This window comes from Lissotriton vulgaris, chromosome 4_1 (genome assembly GCF_964263255.1).
Source record: "Lissotriton vulgaris chromosome 4_1, aLisVul1.2, whole genome shotgun sequence".
Taxonomy (NCBI): Eukaryota; Metazoa; Chordata; class Amphibia; order Caudata; family Salamandridae; genus Lissotriton; species Lissotriton vulgaris.
Genome location: NC_141691.1, coordinates 256,754,839 through 256,773,653, shown reverse-complemented (window position 1 = coordinate 256,773,653; position 18,815 = coordinate 256,754,839).

The window sequence follows — 18,815 nt, the reverse complement described above, 5'->3', positions numbered from 1 at the left end:
AGAGGGAGAAGTGGGGGCTAGTAGTGATTTTGAAGCGGGCGCACTCACATCCCGTGATGGACTAATATACAACATGAGCGCAAGATGTGGCTGGGTTAGCCTTGCATAACACCACATTTAACAGTAAAATCTAACAGTAAGTTGTTCAGAAGAACAGGGATAGATGGCCACTAACGTCCCCTAACCTCCTCTGTGAAAACACAAAGAATACCAGAAAAAAGACTTATTGTCCCTGAGCATAATATAACAATTAAATCATCAGAGAAAAGAGAGACCAAATAATGTTCTTTTCTATATCAATTATATCCATTCCTTTTATTTTATTTTCCTTTTTCTTTTCTCTTCATAAACTTGAAATTTCCATCAGATTGTCAATCTTCATACAATGTTCGTTTCGTCCTACAAAATGTAGCTAAAAGAAAGCAAAGCTGACAAGTGTTTCATCATAGGAAACAATCACCCATTGACTTCTTCAGGCCTACAACAAAACAGCAAAGATAAATAAGATAAGCAAATACAGTCACAAGTTGATTTTTCTTCACCTCCACCAGTATGAAAGGAAAAACAAAGTTTAGAATAAGGTTCTTAAAGAAAGATAGAGAAGGTCGCAACGACACCAGACGAGAGGAAATCACCTAGTGCAAACTTAATAAATATGTGAAAAAGTATAAGGTATAAATGATATAGCACATCCGAGCGTAGATGCCCAAGATGTTAAAGAGGGGTACAGAAGAGAGGGATAAAAAGTGTAATTTTTAAATTTATTAGAAGTGACTGTAGTACCACTAAGGTTACGAACAGAAGACCAATATCTCTACAGGAATATTAGTTACAGTTGGAAGGCCATAGTACAATTTAGTGATAAGATCCTAATCAAAGTGACCCAAATCTCTTATGTATCGAATATCATTAAGCTTATGACTCACCACAGAAGACTCCTCACAAAGTCAAATATGATAGATATAATATTACGGATATTTACTAGCTTGAGAAAGATACAGATTCAGCTAGGTACAAAGAGCCGTAATATAATATCTATCATATTTTATTTGTCTTTTAGACAATGTGCTGATTCACTCTCTATTCCTGTTATATTCTATTGACTTTTTAGAATTTTGGACCATAGACAGGCTTTACCTGGAAAGTGATATTTGACTTCATGATGAGTCTTCTGTGGTGAGTCATAAGCTTAATGATTTTCGATACATAAGAGATTTGGGTCACTTTGATTAGGATCTTATCACCAAATTCTACTATGGCCTTCCAACCATAACTTATATTCCTGTAGGGATATTGGTCTTTCGTAACCTTAGTGGTACTACAGATATCATCAGTCACTTCTAAAAAATTTAAAAATTACACTTTTTATCCCTCTCTTCTGTACCCCTCTTTAACATCTTGGGCATCTATGCTCGGATCTGCTATATAATTTATACCTTATACTTTTTCACATATTCATTAAGTTTGCACTAGGTGATTTCCTCTCGTCTGGTGTCGTTGCGACATTCTCTTTTATACTGGTGGAGGTGAAGAAAAATAAACTTGTGACTGTATTTGCTTATCTTATTTATCTTTGCTGTTTTGTTGTAGCCCTGAAGAAGTCAATGGGTTGTTGTTTCCCATGACAAAACATGTGTCAGCTTTGCTTTCTTTTGGCTAAATTTTGTATGATCTAAACGAACATTGTATGAAGATTGACAATCTGATGGAAATTTCAAGTTTATGAAGAGGAAATAAAAAGAAAATAAAAGGAACGGATATAATTGATATAGAAAAGAACATGATTTGGTCTCTCTTTTCTCTGATGATTTATTTGTTATATTATGCTCGGGGACAATAAGTCTTTTTTCTAATATACAACAGATTAAACCATGTTATCCTCAGAATGGACCTCATACCAGCTCTCATTACATCACTTATATCTACACAACACCGTACTGTGGCATAACTCACAAAGCATGCACCAAGTACTTCAAGTTTCTGTCATGCACTTCCACATTTTATCAAACAAATCCCACTGCACCACTCATAAAAATGCAACCTCACAATTTACCTTCATCACTGACTGTACAGAACTACACTATGAGTTACAATGCTGTGCATCATATGACAATGCCCAGAAACCTAGGTTGTCCAATAGAACAACAATTGCAACATTATTTTACCTTGGAATTCCAGTCTATTGTCACAACTTTTTCCTAATGTTACCATTCATATCACATGAATTCTTTAAAGACTCACCCAAGTTATCCCATCACACCATACCATGACATGACTCACAACACTCCACAGTAGTCAGTATACACTGGTTCATGGCCTCCCTATGCCACACAATACAAGCCCACATTACTCACAACATTTAGCATACGTTATACTGCAATGTACAGGAGGATAGCTCCACACTAGCCTCTGTAGAAAACTACAATACTGACATATGATACCGTAGCACCATCACAAGATGCCACAAAACAACTGCTGCTCTACTTTAAAACACATAGCAACTCCACGCCAAAGTCTCCAAGCTGAAAGTCACACTGCATCACATTAAAGCGCAGTGTGCCACACTTAGTGCTAAACTGGATATCACTGTTCAACTTACTGCTCATATAACAACAGACCACTTCCAAACGCATCATCTTACACACAGTGTCATACATCATAATCACAGCAGCAAATCTCATTGCATGTGCAAACCCATTTAGCAAATAATTACTAGACGACTATCAGTTTGTGAACTTCATAATACAACACACTTCATCACATTACTGCCGTACCCAACACCATACCTCCCCCAACCACATCAGATCATGACATATCATGTCACAACACACACCATACCAGTCAACCCTACATTGCCCCCTGAACATAATGCTCAAGTTACTGGCGACAACAATGAAGCACACCAAATCATAAACCATTCCACATGCTAGACACAAAATGCCCTCACTAATATTAATAAACCTCTTGCACTACCAATCAAATACCAGTTTACTAATCTAAGTATGACCGTGCTACCACAGGCAACAAATCCATCTTATCATACCACACACGACTCCATACCTCACAATGCAACTTTTCTTGCATCACACCACAAAGGGTTGCACAAAACCCTATTTCAAAGTTATATAGTTCTTACATCCAACTCCACAACATACATACAGAAAAAATATTACAATGAATTACAGATTTCCCCCATTTTGTCTGACCATACGTCATACATCTTAAAACTACACTACATCCCAAAATTCCAAAAGCATATCATGCCATACATCGTCATTTCATATTCTCAGACTCAGACTCAGAAATCTTTATTTCGGCTACTCTAGCCATAAAAGATACATACATAAAAACACAGAGCCATGTCGTCTTACACATACAAGTCTAAAAACAATTAGAAACGTATCCATTAGTTACAGAAGTCATAATAATCGTCCTCAATAAGAAATACGTACATAAATGCATTAGAAACACAGAGCTTCATGGCAGTTGCCATCTAAGGTCTGGGCATATATCATAATTAGAGGGAGAATCATACACCATCATCATATAAAAGCAACTATAACATTATAAACCAACAAAAGTTTAACGGCTCAAAGTAATTGACCAATCTTCCTGCGAGCAATATACACAGAATAAAGGAATCTACTAATGCTGAATACAATAGATTGGGAAGTGTTTGTTTTAATAATTCTATATGCCATGATACAAGATCTTATTCCAAGAAGATTGCACAAGGGTTTGATCCACCTTTTTCTTGCTTTAGTATATGCTTGACAAAAGAACAGGATGTGGACCTCATCCTCCTTGTGAAAACCTGTGCACATGATACACTTCCCCAGTGTAACGTTGGGCCCTTCCAATTTTCTCTTGGACCAACGTTCCAGGTTAGAATTTATCATGAGATTCCCATACCTGAACTTCAAAAATAAGGACTTCGCAAGGGGAGGCTCTATCTCATCTAGAAATACCTCAAAAAAGGGTTCGTCTTTGAAGCCTAGAAAATTATAAGTTAGATACCCAGTTCTATTTCCATTTACTAACTGGTTAGTTATGAAGGACCAGAATGCTCGTTTCACCATAGATTTTGCATAGTGCGGTTGCCTTTCCAGACTCTCCCATAACTGTGACAGGCCCAAGATTGAGAACCATTTTTTAATGTGTTTGAGCCAGAAAATAGAATTAAGAGAATCTAAACCCAATATTTCCTGAAGACCTTTCCTGTAATCAATCAGTTCTGGAGTAGACCATATTCTTATCCAGAACATTAGTGGTCTACTGATTGTATGGTTGTCAGTTCTTTTGAGGTTCAAATCCAATTGAAGAGGTGTCAGAGGTGTGCTAGTAGGAACCCTTACAATGGATCTCATAAATTTATTATCCAGACCATAAAAGCTATCCCTTGCCCAAGGCCCCCATATCTCAGCCCCATAGAGGGCGGCAGATTGAATTTTAAATTTAAAAAGCTCAAGCACAGGAGTCACACATTTGCTGGTACTAGCATTGAGTTTGCTAATAATTGGCTTAACGTTTTGGGCATAAGACACCTTACTTTTCTCGATTTGGGCCTTCCATGTAAGGTTTGAGTCTAGCACCACCCCCAAATAGGAAAAGTTATCAACTGTTTCTAGCACTTGGCCGTCCAGACTTAGGGTCCCCCTATCCGGCCTACAGGGATTCAATGCCATACACTTAGTTTTATTAACATTTATCTCCAGTCCTTTCTTCACACAATACATACTAAAGGAGTTCAAGAGTGCCGGGAGACCTTTCTTAGTTTGGGATATCAAGATGGTATCATCCGCGAAAAGTAACGCAGGCACCCTTTCCCCATTAAGTTGTGGTGAGTCATTTGTACAACCGTTCAAATGATCAGGAATATCATTGACAAATAATGAGAACAGGGTAGGGGCCAAAACGCATCCTTGACGGACGCCACGCTCTATAGGGATGTTGCGTGTCAATTCCCCATTAGGACCCCACCTGATGTTGGCATGATTCCTAGCGTGTAGCTCGACTATTTGAGCCAGGAGGCACCCTGGCAACCCAACCTCACTAAGGGACCTCCAGAGAAAGTTACGTGGAACGAGGTCAAATGCCGCTCTCAAGTCTACAAATGCGACATACAAGTGCCCCTTCCTAATGAGTACATATTTCCAATATATACAACAAAATCTAAAAACCTGGTCTATAGTGCTGACCTTACCCCTGAACCCGGCTTGAAGTTTGGTGAGTATTGCTTTTTCCTCCAGCCAGTCATTTATCCGAAATAGTAAGTGCTTGGCGTAGAGTTTTTGCAAGATGTCCATCAAACTAATTGGTCTGTAGTTTGATGGAACAAACCTGCTACCCTTTTTGAATATTAGAACAACCTCTGCAGCACACCAACTATCTGGAAACTGACAATTACTAGATAGAGCATTAAACAAGTGATTTATATATGGAGTCCAAACTTCAATCTCATGCTTGTACAGGTCAGCGGGTATCTTATCAGGACCAGGAGCTTTGCTACTTTTCAGTTCAGCTATGGCCCTTTTGGTTTCATCAATTGAGAAATCAAGGCACTCAATCGGAGGTGGCGACTATGGCGTCTCATCAAAACCACTATCGTAATGTTTGTAAAGGGTTGTGAAGTGCGTCACCCAAGTCAGTTCGTCTAGAAAGACGTCCTTCACAGCTCTACCTGCATGGCACCCATTAGCGACCAGCCTCCAAAACCCAACATTGTCCTTGGATTTGGGAGCAGCCAGCATGTCCGCCCAGCTTGTCTCCTCCCATTTCTTTTTTGAGATCCTTTGGATATGCTTATTTGTCTCCCTGGCAACTTTGACATCGTCCTTCATTTTGTTTTTGATTGCAAACAAAGCTCCCTCTTGGCCGACCTACATGACTGGTCATACCACAATTTACCATGACACCCAATCCTTACGTTTTGCTGCTTTTATTTTGGTATTTTTGTCAAACATGTTTTTAACTCCTGAAAAAATGTCTTGTGTAATGCAATGAATTGTTCATAGTAATTAGGTGAAGAAGTGTATTCAACTATGGGCCCAAAAATTGTATCAAATAGTGAATATACAGTTGCGAGAGCATTACCATGTGCGAGAACATGCGACCATTTCAATGCGCGTCTGTTATTACTGACATGTACCACATCACACGGAATGGTATTAGTAACCTCGGGGGCATATAATAGAGAGGGTTCACTAAACATAATTACATCAATGGACAGTTCCAATGGATAATGATCACTCTCAGCCCTGTTTGCCACCACGAGGTCAACCATATGGTGCCAGATGCTCAGTGAGACAAATATAAAGTCCAAGTTGTTTTTAATATCGGACCTCACAAAGGTGGGTTGTTTTAAAAGGTCAGAGGGAAGGCGACCATTACACGCCCTAAGACCGTGATCTGCCGTTAACCTCACCAATTGCACAACCAAAGCGGAACATTTGACGAAGTTTGTGGTCTCAAGCTGAGGAATGTTATTAGCTTGATCTTCATCCTCAAAAACGTCTGCAAGCCCTAGAACGGGTTCAAAATTACAGTTTATATCACCACCCAAGATCACTGCGGCTTCACCAACCACCCTTTTCAGAAAGCTATCCAGGATTTCAAGAGTGGGAGATTCTATAGAGTGTGCTAAGGGTCTATTATAAACATTAATTATATAGCATTCTACCCCATTCATATTTGTAAATTTTAGGGCCAAAATGTCCGATGAGCCAGCTTCTATTACTTCAGCCTTGATCTTCAATGTGATTTTGACCCATTTGATGAGTCCCCCCGAAGGCCTACCCCTATTGGACTGAACTGCCCCAATGCCAAATGTTTTAAACCCTATCCTGTGAGGTGTGTCTATTGCCCATGTTTCCTGCAATAGACAAAAGTCGCTAGAATCAATATAATCCGCCCACTCTGGGTCCCTCGTATTTTTATTTACCCCCGCAATATTCCAAGAGATCAATAGCAGTGGTGGATTTGTCCCGCTACCAGGACAAATTGGCTTTACAGTGACCGGTATTGGTGCCACTGGTGATATCACACTGTCCTGCGACGTACCATCTACAGTGTGCGGTTCCATTCGAGGAGCCAGACCCACTACACCGTTGTCGGCTCTATCACCCAAACAACCCTCTTCATTTTCTGGGTTCATATGGGTGGCTTCAAGAAGGCACTCCTTAGCTGGGGCATCCCCATTATTACAACGGTCATTACCCCCCTCACCCTTTGCCCATATTACCTCACTATTGTCATATTTGGTGGAAGTGTTCTCATCACAGGGTGGGTGATGTGTGCCATAGGAATTAGTGGTGTAGTTTAGCAGAGGCACGAGTCAATCAACTCCGTCTAGGCAGCTAAACCTATTGTAGGTAGGGACTCCATTCCACACATTGTGATTACCCTGCCTACCAAATTCGGTACCACGCCTAGAATATTGATTGATCATGGCCCAATTACCCCCATAGTTTGTGCGCCTCATCACCTGCCCTTATCATATTGAAGAATACAGCATTTCACCACCCAAAAGTATCTCAGACCAAACTCATCTGCCCTTCAGTACCACATTCTATAAGTTATCTCTGTAAGTGTTTCCTTGACGTGTGTGCTAATCTATGTTCCAGTTGCTTTACTACCACATCTACATTTTTAAATCTCAAAGCATCCTAAATACAGACTTCTACCTTTCAATTGGCACTAGATGTTGGCCCCTGATAATGTTTGTAGGATGCCTTGGAAGCTTTCACATTTTTGATGTCTTCGTGGTGAAACGGTCGGAGTTTGTGAGTTATATTCTAGGTCGTAGGATGAAGGGAAATGATTGGGAAACATGGAATTTTAACTGTGCTATTGTTGTGGTAGCTGTTTTCTTAGGCCTTCGAGGTGGTGTACTACTGTGTTAACTAATGATAATGGACAAATAATTATTTGTATCTAGGTCACATGCCTGGATGATTATAAATTAATATAAATGCCTTAAACCACAGTGTTATCTGGAGTCTGGATGGTCCCCGTGACCAAAATGAAGGTTCGTAAGAGCACGATTTGGAATACTTCCAAGCCTCATGCACACAATGCCATGGCTGAGACAAACAACATCAACTTCCTGTAGATTGTGCAGATTTGGCGAAAAGAACATCATCCATTTAATTTGAATATTCCCGGCTTTATTAGATCTAAGATGCAGATTGCTAAGGATACCATTTAACCACCGAGACATCCACTCATACAGACAAGCGGTGATAGCATGTGTTAAACCATCTAATAAAGGATTATATTGTATATTTATACAATGTATGAGAGTAGTGGAAACGAAAATGACATTTATTATGTGACCATACTTTTACCCTTATGTATTGAAAGCTTTTGTATTTATTATAATAGAGAAACATATAAAGAAATCGTTCTTTGTGAGTTCTTTATAAATGTAAATATGCAAAAACAATTTTAACAATATTAGCGGTTTTTACAATAATGGTTACATTGATCTCGTTCATGATGTTTTTATTCTTTCTAACAATTGTAAGATTTTAAATAATCAACAGTAAACTAAACTACTACTACAGTGTGGACAGAGGCCCCGGAAAAGAGCAAGTTCATTTACTTGGATATGGCTCAGGATACATGGCCGTCTCTTTATCCTCTGGGGATGAACATGATACAGCAGGTTATAGTTGTCCTCTCTCTTATGATCTCCGAGTTTCAGAGAAAAGGAGCCACAGCAAGAAAGTAGAAGGAACGTCATGGAACCTGGAGCAAGGATTAATAGGACATAGACTCTTGAGGACAGGCATATGTTTGAGGCAGCTTCTACCGAAGCAATTTAAAACATTGGAACAGGAAGGTTCCGGGACCAAAGACAGACCACAAACCAGCTAGGTGAAAATTCCCCACGATAGAAAAATTAAACATTCTAGACCTGTCACTAATTTAGGAGCCTCCTAGATTCATACAATCAACTAATATTATTGCTGACTTTGGTTAAATCACAGATCATAAGCTATGAAATCCCACTATGAGACAGCCTGCAGAGACAATTGATGATGTGGTAGGCTTCTTGCACTCACTAGCTACCCCATGATGTAAGTATGAATGTTTTGGTATTTCTAATATGTGGCCGTAGCTGGCTCGCAATGAATCATAGTACAGAGGGACGTCTCAGTGGACCTACCTGGGGGTGAGGCAGAGGTAAAATGCTGTAAAATAACAAAACATGTTCTCTCCCTGGCAAAGTCAGAGCTCCTTTCCTGCTGCTGACCTCAACATATTGTTTGTTAACTAGGTAGTCAGGATTCTTGATGCAGAGGTATTTTAAGTGAAACAGGTGATCTTGAAAATGATCCAAGCTTTCAGGGGAAGCCTTTAGTGAAAGGGTGATATGGACAGATTTCTTCACCTCCTTCATGAGCCATGCTGCTGCTTGAAGGATGCCTTTAAGGAGAACAAGAGTAGTCTCTGGGATGCTGCTGGGCAGGGCAGTGCTTCCATCTAGATAGGAGAGGAAAAGGGTTTGATCTGTTATGCAAGCTTTAGATGAAGCATGAAGAAACATCACCATATGGAGGCATATCTCCTCCAAACCAAATCAGCCCATTCACCCTTACTCTTATGGGGACTCTCTGTGGAGAACTCGGACATTGCAGATCAAAATTTGCCCACATGATTCACCATGATGCCAAGGATTGAGTGAACACCCAGCTATTTATAACATGTATTATTACATAGTGTAATATAACATCCGAACTTTTCGAAGACTAGATTCTATTCCCTAGAGACTTTTTAGAAAGTTTTATTATAGGAAAGGATGGCATTGATTGATTATCTACCTTGGAGTTGCTGTGTTAGATTCATATAATCGAAAATTAACATGAGATGCTCTTTTGGTGGAGAAATAACATGCCCAGTGTATTGATCTCATTTTAGCTTTGGAGCCAGAAAAGCGTCACGATTATGAATAAATGATGAACCATTATTACGCAGGCTTATCTTCTTGCACAGCAGTAACTGAGAAACGTAAGCACAGTGATATCAAGGGAACAATTGATACAATCATTTTTTTACAAGTTATTTCAGTTAATCAACAATATGTGCATATCCCATTTAAAATATATAATGTTTCCTATCTATGTACATTCCCTACATACGGGACTAGTGCTTTAGTGAGGTATAGGCAGCGACGATAGCACCTATAAGCCACCGCCAGGAGGAGGGGCGTAGGCATTAGGGCCTTAGAGTCTGGGTGGAAAAGTTTGGTGATATAATTTAGAGAGAGGGGAGGGATAAGGTTGTGGTATCTTCACGACCCCCGTCCGCAAGCCAGCGAGCTATCCACTGCAATTGTGCAGTCAAATAGTAGTGTTCGAAACAAGGCGCAGCCCCTTGATTGGTGGGCAAGTAGAACTTTGCTAGCGCTATCCTGCTGCGTGCATTGCCCCAGGAGAAGTCCCTGAGCAGTTTAGTGAGTGTGTTGAAGAAGGCCGCTGGGACATAAATAGGCAGATTAGCAAAGTAGTACAGGAGTCAAGGAAGGATCACCATCTTGGATGGTGTCACCCTGCCAGTGACTGTCAGCGGAAGCGTTTTCCGAATGTTCACTTGCTCGTCCCAGATTACTGTCAAAGAAGTCTCTCAGTTGAAGATAAATCTGAATACCGAGATAGCGGAAAGTATCCACTTTCCACTGCACCCTTGTGCCCTCTAAAATATAGCCCAGATCCTGTGTGTCTCCCCCAAATGCATAAAGGCAGGACTTGTTGGCGTTCACCCGAAGGCCTGAGACCGCGCATGAGTCGCACAGTGTGTACTCCAATTGGGCCGGTATATGTCCTACATCTCTCACGAACACTAGGAGGTCGTCCGCGTACAGCACCACCTGATGTGTCGCATCCCTTAGAGGTATTCCATCACCCAGCATCGCTCGCAGGGCTGCTGCCAGAGGTTCGATTGCGAGCGCGGACTGGAGACCCTATAGCGGGCACCCCTGCCTAGTGCCTCTGCGTATTGGTATGGCGTCGGAGATGTATGGCTCTAACCGTACTCGAACTGGGATTTTTATATAAAAGGTCAACCATCTGGAGGAAACCCCAGCCTAGTTCATAACGTAACAGCACTGCTGCTAGGTAGCTCCACTCCAAGCAGTCAAAAGCCTTATCAAGATCCAGCACCAGGCATCCCGCCCTGGGCCACTCCCTCACACTGTCGGAAGCCACCCTGAAGAACCTCCATAAGTTTAACGATGTATTACGCTTGGGCACAAACCCATTTTGGTCATTATGGACCAGCTCAGGGACCACCGGCGCCAATTGCTCCGCCAGCACTTTAGCAAATATTTTATAGTCCACATTTAGGAGTGCCAGTGGTCTGTATGATCCTAAGTTTTCGGGGTCTCTGTCTGGTTTTAGCAAAGACACCAGGTAGGCCTCGTGCATCGATGGAGGTAATGCGTGTTCCTATAGGGCATGCAGTCGCTGCGCCAGAGGCTCCCAGTAGGCCTTCTAGTATTCAGCAGGCAGGCCATCCGGCCCCGGCGTCTTCCCGGTCGCCATTGACCCTATCGCCTCTCCTATTTCCTCTAGAGTGAGGGGATCATTAAGTCCCTCTTGGTGTGCTCCTGAGGCTGTGGGCAGCTGAACACATTCCAGGAACCTCTCCAGGTCAGGGCTTGAGCAGCGTCCTTTGGATTTGAACAACTGTGAGTAGTGATCTGACATAACTGTGTATCTCCCGCTGAGTGTATACTATGTCCCCTCTGGTGTGGGCATGGCTCCGATTGGAGTACGTCTACTTTCTTGCTTCAGTAGCCAGGCTAGCAGGCGACCTGCTCTGTCCACTTTGGCATGAGTGCGAGCTGTGTGGGTAGAATAGTTGTGGCATCTGAGCTTTTCTATGAGTTCCGCATGTTGCGTCATAAGGTTTTCAAGCAGGCTAGATTGTCTACCTCCGCACTCCCCCTCTCGTTCGTACTGGAGTAGTTGTGATTCTAGGCGAGTGAGCGACAAGACAGCTGTTTGCGTATGTTCCATGTGGCACCGAGACAGTGGCCTCTGACTGCAATTTTGTGGGCATCCCATTCCACCAGTGTGGAACTCGCCGACCCCTCGTTGAGTACAAAATACTCAAGAACCATCGTCTCCAGGGATGCACAGAACTCTGGGTCTTCCAGTGCAGATGGCTGGAGACACCAAGTGGGTATAGGAGGGTGATCAGGCTCCCAGTTCAACTGGAGTGTCATGGGGTTATGGTCAGAATGTGCCCGCTCCAGATATTCCACTGTCTCAACTAGGTGAATAAGTGACTAGGAGCCCACCATACTATCCAGCCTCACATGTAAGTCATGTACTGCTGAGAAATAGGAGTAGATACGGTCAGTAGGATGAGTAGGATGGAGGACACGCAACAGGCCTAGTAATGCCCAATGCAATAGCCAGTCTGAAAGGGCCCGCGCATTTGACACAGCTGTCGTCGTCTGGAGGGGTGGGAAGGATCTATCTGTGTGCACATCAAGTACCGAGTTGAAATTCCCACCTAGCAGCCAGAGGAGTCCAATGTAGGGGGTCAGTATTGCGGACAGTTGTGCCAGGAATGAGGGTTGGTCTGTGTTTGGGGCGTATATTGAGCCTAGTAGTATCTGTTGGACATTGAGTGTCCCCTTCACTAAGGTGTATCTGCCCGCAGGATCTATCACTGTCTCCATGAAATTGAACAGGGTGCCCGCTCTCACCCAGATTAATGTGCCCATTGCATGCGCCAAGTATGTCGTGCCATATACTTGTCCCCTCCAGCGCTTACGCAGTCTGTCTAGTTCTGGCTGAGTCGTGTGTTTCCTACAGGAGGGCAATTGCGGCCGAGTGTCTCTGGAGGTACGCAAATATGGGGTAGCGACGCTCAGGCGTGTACATGCCACGTATGTTCCATGTGATTATGTCAGCTTGTGCCATTTCTGATGGAGTTAAGTAACAGGGGTGCCAAGGGCAGGTGCACCACAGGGTACTGGGGTCAGGGGCATATGTGAGCGTGTCAGGATGCTGCAACAAAATCAAGAACAATAATTGAACTAACAACAACATAACATCTGGGGCAGACATTGTGCAATATCTGTCCAAATCTCTGCAACAATTGAGTAGTACAAACTAAGTCAGTGTGCTGGCTGGTGGGGTGCGTGCACTAGTGGTATTGTGTTATGGCCACCCCCTAAGTTCCAGCATGCGTGGTGCGCCATCTAGCTAATCACTTGAGTAATCACACAGGACCGGTAGTGTGTTGGCCCAGCTTTTTGAGTCGAGTGCGATCTTGACCTCTAATAATATGTGTTTTGTGGCTAACGACAGGCATATTGCTATCATATGAACTCAGTGTGAGGTGTGTGCAGTATGTCACCCAGTGGGACCATCTCCCCACATATCAACTAGCAATATTTTAGATGTCCACAAACAGAGTTCTACTTGCATGAGCAGCTTATGCCAAAGTCTATCTCGTCAGTCCCGCTTCATATAATGCCATCAGCAGTATGTGGGGTTATCACCAGTAAGTTGAGCTCTTCGGATATCTCTGTTGAATGCAACGAGGAGCCGCTGACCACCAACATATCCCATGTGTAGAAATCCGGTCTTTCTTTAGGATGTGGTGATCCGAGAGTTGTGACTGCTGCCAGGGTGTCTTGCCGTTCCTTCCTTATTTTCCTTGTACTCAGTGCTGCATTCCCCCATTTTTCGTTCTTTAAGGGTTCTCGCCTTCATTGTCTCCTGGTTCTTCTGCCCGCTGAGTTGTCTCCATTTGAGCCCGAGGGCCTCATGCCTGTCCGCAACCCTGACTCCTCCAGCCAGTCCAACGCTTCTTCAGGAGAGTCAAATAAGCGAGTCCCTTCTTTTGTGACCACTCGCATTCGGGCTGGGAACAGCAACGAAAATGGTAGTTCTAGAGTTCTGAGCTGGCGTTTCACCACTGTTACTCCTGGGTCTCTGCACTAAAGCGGCGTAGTCTGTGAAGAGCTTAACCTGGCTGCCACTCACCTTGAGCCCATCCCTATTGCTTGTTCCACAGAACACTGCGTCTCTGTCCCTATAATTCAGCAAATTGAAAATGAACGAGGTCTGGCTCCTGGCTGGGGTCTGGGGTCTCTGTGTCGGCATGCAGTGGGCTCTCTCGACCGCAAATTGCATTGACAATGTTCCTTGTGGTAAGAGATCACGCAGCCAATGATCCCTGAATTGCTTCGGGTTTCTCCCCTCTTCGCCTTATGACAGGCCCACTAGGCAGATGTTGTTGCGACGGGAGCGTCCCTCTGCATCTTCTGCTCTGTCTTCCAGGTCGTGAACGCAATGAAGCTGCATGGTTTTGCGTTACAGGTTGGAGTTCCTTCAGAGTTTGGCCTTGTGTAGTGACTTTTTCAGCCCACTTGTGGTGGTCTGCATGGAGTAAGGTGAAGCCTGAGGGGACTTTATCTATCCGAGTCTCCAGGGATGTCCTGGTGTGGTCCAACGCAGTCCTGATCCTTTGCACTGCTGCGAGTACTGAGTCCATTTTGTCCTCCAGGGCTGTAGTCGTTGGTTCTATCCCCCCTCCAGCGCTCATGTTGGCGGAGTCCAAGCAGCCTTCGCACAGAGGCCCCTGTTGCAATTTGGCTCTCATCCATCCCATTACAAGCTGCTGCGCCGTGGGCATTCGCGGTTAGCTGTCAGGAGGGCCAACACATTGTTGGTCATCACAGTTGTGCGGTGACACGGTCGAGACTATGCTATGATGGTTTCTCATGTGGATACCGTCTCCACAGGCAACAGCGATCCACGTTTGTGGGAGTGGGAGACTGCAACCTTCGCGCACATTCAGTGTTTCCATCCTGTTCGGCTGTGCAGCGTTGAATTGACTCTAAGAGTACAGCTGAGGGGGTTGTGAGGATCCTTGCAGTTATCATGGCTGTCCTCTCGCGTCCGCTTAGGTCTATTCAATTAGCCCTCCACAGGCATTGCTAGTGTGTTTACCGCAGTCTTCTCGCTGATGCACAGTACGACAGCTCCTGCAATGCTGTTTGGCCATATTGCTGGTGCACGGTGGATCGTTCCAACCCGGGAATACTCTAGCCTCTATCACGGATCACCGCTGCCTTCACAATGGCCCAGGCCCAGCCCCACCTCACAGGGGCCCGCAGGTCTGTCACTCTGCAGCCACACACCTTCCGCCACAGCAGGACCGCTCCGAAGGCCACAATTCACTGTGGCTTGTATCGCCACGGCTCAGTGGGGTGCCCGGCTCGTGCACTGCATGTGTTGTGTTTTAGGGGTCCTGCAAGGTTTCCGGTCCTGTTTCTGCCGCTCCTCAGCCACAGGCAGTTCCCCCAAACCGACTGTCGTCTCCAGGCGGCCCCAGTTTATGGGCCCCCAGGTGGCATCGCCGTTGTAATCAGTGTCCTGGGAGACAGGGGCTGCAGTCAGGGAAGTTAATTGACCACCGCAATGTCCCCGGTATCAGACTTCACTCAGCATTGGTGCCGTGGTCTACCCCTCTCCTCCACCACCACTGCGGCCGCCTTGCATGGGCAAACATACCTCGTGGCGGGCGGGCTGCCACCCACTCTACCGCAGCAGTTGTGGCTCCGGGGGTTGACGTGGCTCAATTCTGGGGCCCCCGCTTGTAGCAGTGTTCCCGCCGCACAGTGTCAGTTCCAGATAAAGGCTCCCCACAGCCCCGGGCGCAGGCACTTAGACTCAGGCGGCCATCTTTTAGCACCGGGTGCCCACACGTGGCTTAACATCGGGCAGGGCCGCACGTTCGTCGCTTATGTAGTCGCTGTCTCGATGTGCCAAATAGCCCAGCATTAGGTTTGTCAGGTGCCGCAGAGTTCAGGTGTCCTGTCCCAGTCAGCAATTATTTGGATGGCGCTCGTGCAGGATACATTTATCAGAGTTTAGGGGAATGGTGAACGGAGCGTTAGAGATTTACGTTCGCCATTTTGCATTTTGGCTGGCTAGCCACGCCCCCCCCTGGACACAATCCCTCATGACGTGGCCCAGGCGGAAAGTGTTGCCCTACATTGGGAAGACAGTCTAGGGCTACGGGAATATCCAATAGCAACCAGTTGGGATGCTTTAATGGTTGATTTGCAAAACAGCTTCTCAACATGCCCCTGATGCCCACACCGGCTTGTTAACTGACAGGCTGCAGACAACAGTCACCTAAGGAAGGAGCTATTCGCTCATGCCACACACACAGGGTGCACATCTCTTTCTGCACTCTGGGTTCCAGGTTTCTAACTTACTCTTTCACCTAGTGAATATGTCTTCTCCTGCTTCAGTACAATATGTATGGCTACCCAGCTGGGGAGGAGGGGACAGGGAAGTTTAGTTTTTTTTGTTAGTTGTTATAGTTTATGTTAGAAATGGGATCCCTGGCTGGCCAGGGCTTGCATCAAAGTCAGTCAGAGACCGCCACTCCTAAGTCAGGGCAAGGGAGTTACACGCCAAGATAACCCCTGCTCACCCTCTAGGTGACGTAGCGCGAGCAGCAAGGCTAAACTTGGAGGCGATGTGAGCTAAGTATTTGAGCACGCACCCCAGCAACAACACCGAAGGCCCACCACAAAGGAAACTCCACACAAGGTTATATAAAAAATAGCCTTTGTATTATAGTAAAAACACATTAGATAACACACAAACTTTACAATGTGCCAACAGGCACCGGCAGAATTTACAAGGGATTATGTACAGGACAGGGCCACGTGGACCACTGTCAGGGGTAGGCACTTGTTAGAAATAATACTTGTAGGTATAACACTTAGCACATAAACATATAATGACTAGCACCAAAATAGTACATGTAGCACACAACCAGTAATTACTGGTAAAGAGTAAATACCTCCTACACCACCTTAAACACTGTAGGAAAATCACGCAGGGAACTAGGACCTTATCATCAGGACCTAAAGAAGGAAAACCATCACCTAAGCAGGTCACTTTTAGCAAAGGGAAGGAAACCTAAACAATCACCTAAGCAGGTCACGTTTAGCAAAGGTAATACATAAACAATCCTCTAAGCAGGTCACTTTTACCAAACGGGATAAAACATAAAATACCTAAGCAGGTCACTTTGAGCAAAGGTAATGGGACATAAACAATCCTCTAAGCAGGTCACTTTTAGCAAAGGGGATAAAACATAAAATACATTGCACGTGAGGCATTAAAATACATTCAGAGGTGCAGGTAGAACACTTGCGCAGGAATCAAATATGCAAGTAAATCACATTGCGCAGGGTGCATGTAGCACAACACTAGAACTGTCCCTCAGGCCAACTGGCCTCGCAAGGGGCTGAAATGCCCTGAATCCAATGTCAGGGAAGGCTGCGCAGGCAGCACAGAACATAAGCCTAAACGTAACAACTGTCCACTAAGTGCTGGACAGTTGTAAATCACTGATGGGCAACGTTGGAGCTTCGTGGGCTCAAGAACACAGGGGTGGAAGTACTGTGTGGGAGCCTTGCAGGCTCTAAATAAACAAATGTGCCCCCTGAGAGTCTCTCAGGACTCTAAACAAATAGAATAGCACTTAAGAGCTCAGCGCTCTAAAACAATGAGGGGCTGTGATCCTCGTGGGCTCTAATTACAATTGCGGGCATCGGTGGAGTCCCTCACGGGGGACTCAGCAACAGAGGATGGCGCCTCGACCCTCGCAGGCTCATGTTAACAAATGTGGCCGCAAGAATCTCTCAGGGCTCGAAGAACAATGGGGAGCTCGGAGCCTCGTGGGCTCGAAAATGCAGTTGTGCCCCTGAAGTCTCTCTGGGCTCCCTCACAAGTGGGCCGGTCATTGGAGTCCCTCACGGGGGACTCAGAAACAAATGAATGCCCCTAGAGCCTCCTTGGGCTCGAAACAAATATGCGCGCTGAGCCTCTCGGGGCTCGAACACAACTGGGCCTCTCTCAGGCCCGTGCACTGCAGGGGAGGGGCGGGCACCGGCAATGTGCCCCGACGCCCTCCTCCCTGCACTCGTCTTCCCGGCCCCACTCACCAGACCTCCTCGCAGCAGCGCGGGGCTCCTCTTCCCTCGGGGAGCCTCGAGGACACGGCCGGCTGCTTCCTTCGGTCCGCGGGCACTTCCGGGTTGCGCTGCTGAGGACAGCCAATAGCAGCGCGGCCCCGGGGGTGTGGGGGCGGCACTTCCGGGTCGCTGTAGGCAGCGGCTTCAACACTCCTGGGCTGCGGTGGTGACTCTTGAGGGGCAATGCCGGGTGGGCACCCGCTTCCAATAATTAAATAAAACGGGGCAATGCCGGGTGGGCACCGGCTTCAAATTAAGATATAAACGAGGTGGGCACTCGCTCGGCCAACAGCACAGCGCTAGGTCCCTGGTAGGGTGGGCACGTGCCAGGGGACACGAAAATCGGCAGAAAGCGGCGTGGTCAGCGTACACAGAGTCCAATTCCAATTCAGTTCAAGTAGTGGCTTTCCCAGCACTCCATAAAGGAGTTCAGTCTTCTTCAGAATTCTGAAAATATAAATTGTATCTCCCTGACTCTCCCTTCACTAGGTTTTTAAGTGGATGTGAAAAGTTCCAGAAGGCAGACACCTCTTCCCAATCCTAGGGCGACGCACTCTTACCCATTCCAATCCTCCTGCACAACCTTTTGGGTGAAACTCACAATGTCAGTGCCTCCCTTTGATTATCTATAAGCTCTTAGCCACTGCACAGAAGGGACCCTGCTGTCAAAGTTGGTTCATCGGGTCATTTGGAATGCACTTGCCCTAAGGGAAGTTTGGCGAGAGCTGGAGATTTGGGGAAGACAAATGGCTGCCATTGGGTCACCATAACACAACTTAGAGTAAGGCAC